The following is a 7,500-nucleotide window of genomic DNA, read 5'->3' on the forward strand; positions in this document are numbered from 1 at the left end:
CAGATTGAGTGCTAACTTGACCCCCCCCCAAAGGACCAATCACAATACCAGTAGATTGGCAGGCACCCAGTATTACTGCTGCACAGGTTAAAACAGCACTGTCCAAGGCCAAGAATACAGCTTCTATGGGACCTGACAGTATCTCTGGCTGTGTTCTACATGAGCTACAGAGTGAACTGGGACCTCACCTGTGTGCCCTGTTCAATCACAGCCTCACTTCAGGCTTTGTCCCAGCCAAATGGTGCACTGCTACAGTCATCCCTCTCCACAAAGGAGGAGCGACTACAGACCTCGGGAACTATCGCCCCATTAGTCTAAGAGTCTGATATACAAACGTATGGAACACATCATCATGGACCTAATAAACAAGGATATAGGGAATCTCCAAACTCTGGATCCCACACAGTTTGGTTTTGTGAAGGGTAGATCATGCCTGCTCAACTTGTTCAACTTCTTTGAGTCAGTTTACCAGAGCTGTGGATGAAGGTAAGGTGGTTCATACAGCCTACCTTGATCTGGCCAAGGCCTTTGATACCATTCCCCACTCAGGAATCATGGAAAAACTTACTAAGCTAGGCATCAACCCCTATATCACTAGGTGGGTTGCAAACTGGCTCACAGATAGAACCCACAGTGTGAAAGTAGCTAACTCCAAGTCAGACTGCCGACCAGTCATGAGTGGAGTTCCACAGGGTTTGGTCCTGGGTCCTCTCCTTTTTGGTATCTACTTCTAAGAAGTCAAGGCCAACATGAAGGGACACTGGCTGAAAAAGTTTGCAGATGATTGCAAGTTGGGAGCTATTATTAACTCCCCAAGTGATGCTGACATCCTGCAGAAAGGCCTCACTGAGACCAACGACTGGTGTCAGAACCATGACCTTAAGCTCTATGCCAAAAAAATGTGTTTTCATCCCCGTTGGAAAAAACCCGGTTCCCTTGAATTACCACACTGATGGTAGTCCACTGAACACAGATGGCACTCTTTTGACCACCACGTTGCCACTGTGGTCAGAAAGTCTTTCTATGTGGCACATCTCATTACTAAGGGTTTTGCATCTATGAAGAAAGAGGTCATTGTCTCCCTCTACTCTTTCCTCATTAGGCCAATCATCGAGTACCATGCCACATTTGGCATGTACCTCACTAGGTACCTGAAAAAACTGGAGAGCCAACAAAAATACCTCACAAAGAGGATCCTAGACTTTAAACACTTGTCCCATATGGACAGACTCAAAAACTCCAACTATTCTCTATCTCATATCACCTACTTAAAGGCGATCGCTGCACACACACACACACACACACACACACACACACACACACACACACACACACACACACACACACACACACACACACACACACACACACACACACACACACACACACACACACACACACACACACACACACACACACGCACACACACATACACTCACTCTCCCACACACACTTGTCAAATGCAAATTATGTTAAGTTTGTTTTTTCAATTAATGCACACAGGTAGCTTTATCAATAGTTGTTTTCATTGTTATATGCTATTATGGAATATTAGTATATTGATAATTTCCCCATAACCCTCACACCAGAAATCAATTTGGACTAAGTCTATTTGGCACTTTCCAAAATTAAATACACTAACTACTCCCATGGGTCCTGATACTATCCATGGATATCTGTGGAGAAGTGTAATGTCCCAGCTAGCAAAAACCCTTCATCAGTTATACAAAACAGAAGAAATAAAAAGCAAACTAACCTTTCCCTCACAGTAAGCCTTGGCACAGACTGTGTGAGCCTTTACAGTAAAGCTCTGAAATGTTTTATTTTACCCCTTAAATAGAAGATTTAGTTCTAGCTCCACCCCCTCAGTTCACAGATGATTGACCTTAACTAACCTGTTCTAACTTATGTGTGACTCCTTAAGTAACCTGTTCTAGTTTCTGTTTGACTCACAAGAGACAGAGCTGTGGTCTCTGTTCAAGTTTTAATATGCAGTTAAAAGCAGAATACAAGTAAAACACTATGTAAAGAAAACAAATCACAGTATACAAAATAGAAAAAGGCAATAAAGTAATACAAAATGGCAGAAATAACAAGCAAACTAACTTTTCCCCTGGCTGCAGTAAACTTTGAGCACCTTCTTGTCATGGTAGTTGGGCATGCATTTATTTACCTGTCCATTGTAAAGAAGTTATTATTATCCATTATTCCATGACCGGTTTACAGTTTTCATCCTTTACCCCTTCTCATGAACTTATTTTACTTCACTGATATCACTGTTTGCCAGTGCATGTGTTCTCCAGATGTATCAAGTTTCATGAATGCAAATAAAAAGGAAGCCTAACATTTCTACCTTTTATATAGGTTCCTCTAGAGTTTTTCTGTGTCTTGGGAATTCAGTTTCATCTGACCTATTCAAAGCCATATGCCTGAGGCACTGTAAAAATGTAAAATTTTATCTAACAGAAATCCACATCCCTCTTCTGAATTGCATCTCTACTGATATATATATATATATATATATATATATATATCTTTCCGAAATTGGTGTGCCTTGTTTGCTGTAGCATAGACTAGATTCAGACCTGCTGAATCTAGCTTTGTTTGTATAACTTGAGCAGTAATCCAGGCCATATTTTTTTTTTTGGAGAAGGTTCCCCTGTACCCTAGTGGCAGGAGTGTGTAGTTAGAACTTGTCTAATTGAATATTGCTGGAACAGAACTCAGTTTTTAGCTTTTTTACTGGTTAATTGGGTAATTTGTTTAAATTAGTTTGCTCGTTTTCTACTGTTATATAAAAAAAATTGCACTTTATTCATCGGCTTTTACTGTATTTGTGTTTCTTCCTACTTTATTACTTTATTTTGCTTTTGCTGCCTGTTCTTAAAAGTACTTAATTACATTTATTCTGCTGCATTTATTACTGCTTGTTAGTAGCCTGATTAAATTATAACTGTCATTCTAAGCCTTTAGTTTAAGCACTTGGATTTCAGACCAGTTGTTTTACATTAAGAAGGTTCGTGGTCTGCACTGTTGTGGCAGGACAGGTAGCTTACATTATTCTAAGTTGGGAGTTACTGATTAAAGGCTTACTGCCTTTTATTCTAAACATGTATTAGTTCTGGTTTAAGCACTTGGGCTTTGGGACAGTTATTTTACATAAAGAAGGTGTGGTCTGCACTCATGTGGGAGGAGAGGGTAGATTATGCCCTTCTGAGCTGGGGGTTTCTGGTTAAAGGCTTATTGTGCCTGGTTATTTGAACTGTTTCTTTCTAAAACTGGTATGCCTTATTTGCTGCAGCACAGACTACATTGAGACCTGCTGAATATAGCTTTATTTGTATAACTTCAGCACTAATCCAGGCCAGCTGTTTTTTGGAAAAGGTTCCCCTGCACTCTAGTGGCAGGAGTGTGCAGTTAGAACTTGCCTGATTGAAGTCTCAGTTTTAGCTTTTTATTGGTTAATTGGTTAATTTTTTAAAATTAGTTTGCTCATTTGCTATTGTTATATTAAAAAATATACACTTTTTGCATCACCGCTTAGCTAGGGTTAAACTATTCCCAGCGCCATAAAGTCTGCTCTTCAAATTTTCCCTTGGAACTAGCCAGTTTTTTAGTTTTAGCACTCAAATCTGTTTCTTTGAGCTCACCACTTTTCAGAACTCAATTGTAAGCACTAAATAAGCTACAAATTACTACAGCACTCAACTTTCCTCATTTGTCAAGAGGAAAACAGTTTTTAGTACTTAATAAATAAGCACCTATCCAGGCATGTCTAAGGGTCAGCTCCCGGTGTTTTCTCCTGTCTACCTGATGAATCTGGGCATTTTGGGGCAATGCAGCATTTGCCTCATATACACAGACAACCCTCTCCTCCTACCACACAACACTACAACCTGTGAGAGATGCACTTATATAGCCAAATTGGAAGCAAAGCTCTCTTCACCCAAGACTGGACTAGACAGTCAAGAGGAGAAGGTAGACACTTGCATCACACCACACTCATCACATAGTCCTTCAAAACCTACACCTCCAAATCATGCACATAGAAACAAAACACACACCTACATTCACGGAAGCTTTAAATAAAAATCTGCCCAAACAACAGAGACCTCCAAAGCAGAAACGCAAGAAACCTCCACCCCCCCAACACAACCCAAATGACACATAGCCCACAAACTCAGTGTGCCACTCAACCACAGCCCATAAGGCATAACAACATACCCAACACTCTAGTCATAGGTGACTCTATTGTCAGGCACACTGATGTTCTACTCACAAGGAGAAAGTTACTCTCAGCTGCCTGTCGGGTGTCAGGATCCACCACATAATGCACGCACTCAGTTCACTCCACAACAAGTACAAATATGACTTTGTCATTGTCCATGTTGGTGTGAAAAACCTGAGGTGTACCTCCCTGGAATACATGAAAAGAGACATGGAGGAGCTCTCCGATCTTGTAGCCCAGGCAGGTATGACCCTAGCCCTGAGTTGCATCCTGCCATAACTCAGAATGATACCACAGTCTTCTTCTTCTTTCGGCTTTTTCCCAGTTAGTGGTCACCACAGTGGATCACCTTGTCTGCTCATGATTGGCAGTGGATTTTTACAGTGTCGAGTTGCCAGCCCAGCGCCCAACCTTCCACACACTCACACCTAGGGCCAATTTAGAGTGTCCAATACACCTACAGCATGTCTTTGGGATGTGAGAGAAAACTGGAGCACCCAGAGGAAACCCACACGACCACAGGGAGGACATGCAGACTCTGCACAGAAGGCACCCCAGCCGAGGATCGAACTGGAGAACCTCTTGCTGTGAGGTGGCAATGCTAACCACTGCACCACCATAGCCACCCTTGAGAGAATGATACCACAGTACAAGGACAAAATGACTGACTTCAAAAATTGGCTAAGCTTCTGGTGTCATTCTAAGGGGATCCAGTATCTGTCTACCTGGGATGACATGATCGACAGACCAGAATGCTTTGCCAGAGATGGACTGCATCTGTCGCCATTGGGATTCCGGATACTGGCTAAGGCTCTTGCCACCCCAATAGTGCTTTTTTTAGGCAAGGATTAAGTGACAAATTCACCACCGTAACAGGTACAAGCAAGCAAAATCTGAGGGTAATGCTACTCAAAGCTAGAAGTCTAAACCTCAAAATGCACTCACTTGAGACACTCCTTAAAATGGAGAACATCAACATCTGTGCAGTGACAGAGACTGGTTCAAGGCTCCAGAGAGCACCCCTGCATTACCAGGCTATAATTCATACCACACCTTTCGGCCACCTAACCTGGACCGAAACACTAAAGGCGGAGGCATGTCCATATTCATTAAGGATATAAACACCTCCAGGATAGTTGCTCAACATAATGCATCCAAGATTATCCAAGTGCAACTAACTCTGGGCAATCCACAATCTAAACTGTAGCTTGCTACAGATCTCCCACCATGCCCCATGATTCCCACTCCTCATTTCTTGATACATTGGAAAATATTAGGGTACAACCTAACACCCTAATAATGGGCGATTTCAACTACCCCACCATTAACTGGGAAAACTACTCATGTACCAACTGTTTTGCTCAACGTTTTCTTGAATTCATAAATTCCAAAGCATTGGATCAACTTATCCACACCTCCATCAGAGGCAGCAATATCCTAGACCTGGTTATTTCCAACATGGTTGACCAGTGTTCCACACCTGAGGTCAAATCCTCATTGGTCAGATCTGACCACAAGCTAATCACGCTAGACATCCACATCTCACATCCACACCCCATTAGGGAACTCACCGTAAAAATTTTCTCCAAAGCCAACTTCATGCTACTTAATACAGAAGTGGCAAACTTCACAACACCCATGCAGATGGTCAATAGAGGTATGACTGCTGAATCCTACAAAAATGCACTTTATAAGCACTTACATGAGTGCATGGATCATGCTATCCCTAACAAAACCAAGATGCTATCCTCCAAAAAATGGAAGCCAATCTGGTGGTCCCCTGCCATAAACAAACTTTACAACAGAGGCAAAAAAGAGTAAAATCCCATGATTGGAGGAACTCCCTGATCAGCCTCAGTAAGATGGTGAGATCCCACATAAAATCCTCCAAAGCTAGTTACGAAAACAAAATTGCCACTGATTCTAAAGACAACCACAAAGCATTCTATAGCTATGTCAAGAATCTCAATGGCAACACTCAGATCTGCTCTGAGTTACAGCACAATGGCACCAGATATACAGAACCAACTGATATTGCCAACATCCTGGCAGATAGGTTCAGTGCTAACTTTACCCCCCCTCTCACCCCCTAAAGGGCCCATTTCGATACCAAAAGAATTCAAAGTTCCTGTAATCACAGCTGCATAGGTAAAAACGACACTCTCCAAAGCCAAAAAAACAGCATCCATGGGACCTGACAACATCCCAGGCTGCGTTCTACATGAACTACAGAATGAAATGGCACCCATTCTAAGTACCATGTTCAATCATAGCCTCACCTCAGGCTTTGTGCCCACTGAATGGCAGACAGTGGCGGTTATCCCACTCCACAAAGGGGAAGCCACCACCAGCCCTGGGAACTACCACCCCATTAGCCTAATGAGCCTGGTCTGCAAGGCCATGGAACATATCATCATGGAACTTATAAACAAAGACATTGGTAATCTCCAAACTCTGGACCCCACCCAGTTCAGGTTTGTAAAAGGCAGATCATGTCTCCTAAACCTGATAGACTTCTTTGAAGCAGTCACCAAAGCCGTAAGTGAGGGTAAGGTGGTTCACACAGCCTATCTAGATCTCAATAAGGCTTTCAACACCATCACCCACTCTGGAATTATAAATAAACTCACTAAACTAGGTATAAATCCCTATGTCACAAGATGGGTTGTTAACTGGCTCACTGACAGAACTCACATTGTGAATGTAGCAGACTCCAAATCTGACTTCAGACCAGTGACAAGTGGAGCACCACAGGGTTCAGTCCTGGGTCCTCTCCTGTTTGGTATCTACTTCTCTGAAGTACAGGCTAACACAGAAGGTCTTTGGCTAATGAAGTTCACAGATGACTGCAAACTAAGAGCCATAATTGAAACTTCTAATGATGTGGACATCCTACAAAAGGGCCTCACTGAGACAGATGCCTGGTGTCAAAGCCATGGCCTCAAGCTCAATGCCAAAAAGTGCATTGTTATCCCCTTTGGTAAAAACTCTGTACCCATGAACTACCACATAGGTGGCAGTCTACTTAACACCAAAAGTGTGATAAGAGACCTTGGGACACAGGTGGACAGTAGTCTCTCCTTTGATAATCACATTGCCACAGTAGTCAGGAAATCCTTCTGTGTGGCACACTTCATCAAAAAAGGTTTCTCATCCAGGAAAAAAGAGGTCATTGTTCCCCTCTACTCATCACTCATTAGACCCATTATAGAGTACAACACTCCTTTTGGTATGTACCTGACATGACATCTACAACAACTGGAAAGGCCGCA

General features: G+C 42.5%; 1 protein-coding gene across 1 annotated transcript in view; it reads right to left on the bottom strand.

The window, feature by feature from the left end:
- Positions 1-7,500, bottom strand: part of DPP6 (dipeptidyl peptidase like 6) — a 2,722,860-nt gene that overhangs the window by 1,353,333 nt on the left and 1,362,027 nt on the right. The window lies entirely within an intron of this gene.

This window comes from Protopterus annectens, chromosome 3.part1, assembly GCF_019279795.1.
Source record: "Protopterus annectens isolate FY-2018-M chromosome 3.part1, PAN1.0, whole genome shotgun sequence".
NCBI classification, from domain to species: Eukaryota; Metazoa; Chordata; order Ceratodontiformes; family Protopteridae; genus Protopterus; species Protopterus annectens.